The sequence below is a fragment of the Varroa jacobsoni genome, unplaced genomic scaffold, assembly GCF_002532875.2.
Source record: "Varroa jacobsoni isolate VJ856 unplaced genomic scaffold, vjacob_1.0 contig06833, whole genome shotgun sequence".
In the NCBI taxonomy this organism is placed as follows: domain Eukaryota; kingdom Metazoa; phylum Arthropoda; class Arachnida; order Mesostigmata; family Varroidae; genus Varroa; species Varroa jacobsoni.
In genome coordinates, this window is record NW_019216445.1 from 1 (window position 1) to 1,724 (window position 1,724).

At 38.1% G+C, this 1,724-nt stretch overlaps 2 non-coding genes across 2 annotated transcripts; both read right to left on the reverse strand.

Moving 5' to 3' along the window:
• Positions 1 to 32: 32 nt before the first annotated feature.
• TRNAA-AGC (transfer RNA alanine (anticodon AGC)) lies at positions 33 to 105 on the reverse strand. The gene has a single exon. It is a non-coding gene; the product is annotated as a tRNA-Ala (tRNA).
• A 795-nt stretch (positions 106 to 900) lies between these two features.
• Positions 901 to 973, reverse strand: TRNAA-AGC (transfer RNA alanine (anticodon AGC)). The gene has a single exon. It is a non-coding gene; the product is annotated as a tRNA-Ala (tRNA).
• Between the last annotated feature and the right edge of the window lie 751 nt (positions 974 to 1,724).

Here is a 1,724-nt window from a genome sequence, read left to right on the forward strand (position 1 = left end):
CCTGTGTTGTTAAAAACAATTTTGTGAAGAGTTGGAGATGCTGGGTATCGATCCCAGTACCTCTCGCATGCTAAGCGAGCGCTCTACCATCTGAGCTACATCCCCTTGGATATACATACCAAAACGTTAAAAACAGGTAAGTTCGAAAATATACTGGAAACATTTGAGGATCCTAGGTATGATTCTAATACCTGTTGTTTGCAAAGCGGTCTACCATCTGAGACACACTTGATTAAATAAAACATAATTAAACGTGTCTTAATACAGTTTGTGTGCTTCCACAAATTTCGAAAAGTATTGAAGGCATCTGGAAATGCTGGGTTACGACACCAGAGCTCTTCGCATGGTAGGCAAGCAATCTACAATTTGGGCTACATTCCCTTGTATAACATGCGCTTAAACGTGTAACATACTTTCAATTTTGTTTTAATATTGTTTGCGTTATTGAAAACCTATGAATTTGGAAAATCATTGAACACCGTTGGAGAGGCTGGGTGTCGATACAAGTACCTCTTGCATGCAAGGCCAGCGCTCTACTATCTGAGCTACACCACGTTGAATATTAAAAAAAGAACGTGTTTTAATATTGTTTGCGTTATTAAAGAACAGATAAATGAGAAAAATATCTGAAACCTTTGGAGGTTCTGGGTATCGATTCCCGTACCTCTTGCTTGAGGAGCGAGGCCTCAGCTATCTGAGCTAAACTCCTTGAATTGTGTACACATAAATATGTTTTAATATTGTCTGCGTCACTGAAAACAGATAAAGCAAAAAAAACCACGCAGTATAAGTCGTATGGCAAGGAATCGGTGCACCATTTGAGCTGGATCTAATCGATTATATTATGGTTAAACGTATTTCAATATAGTATGCGTTGTTAAAAAGACTTTTGTGAAAACTTGGAGATGCTGGGTATCGATCCCAGTACCTCTCGCATGCTAAGCGAGCGCTCTACCATCTGAGCTACATCCCCCTGAATTTAGTATATATTAACACGTTTTAATATTGTTTGCGTTATTAAAAACAGGTAAATTTGGAAAAACATGAAGTACCTTTGGAGATGATTGGTAGCGATGCAGTTTATATCGTATGGTAAGCGATCGCTCTACAATCTAAGCTACATCGTATTGACATCAATATGCTTAAGCGTGTTTTAATATTGTTTGCGTTGTTAAAAACAGAAGTTTGAAAATATATTGGAGACCTTTGGAGATCCTGCGTATGGATTCCAATACTTCTTGTTTGACAAGCGAGCGCTCTACCATCTGATAAAGACTTTATTAGATAAAAGACATTTAAACGTATTTTAATACAGTTTACGTGATTAAACACAAATTTGAAAAAGAGTAAAAGGCATCTGGATACGCTGGATACTGCCACCACAGCTTTTCGCATAGTAGGCAAGTGATTTACTATTTGGGCTACATTCCCTTGAATAACATACACCTAAACATATACTTACACGTATTTCAATATTCCCTGTGTTATTAAAAAGAGGTACATTTGAAAAGACATTTCAGAGCTTTGGAGATACAGGGTAACTCTGGCATGCAAGGCGAGCGCTATACCATTTGAGCTACATCCCCTCGAATGGATCACACTTAAACGTGTTTTAATACTGTTCCCGTGATTAAAAACAATTTGGAAAAGCATTAACACCTTTGGGGGAGTTGGATACCGACGCAGTATAAGTCGTATGGCAAGGAATCGGTGCACCATTTGAG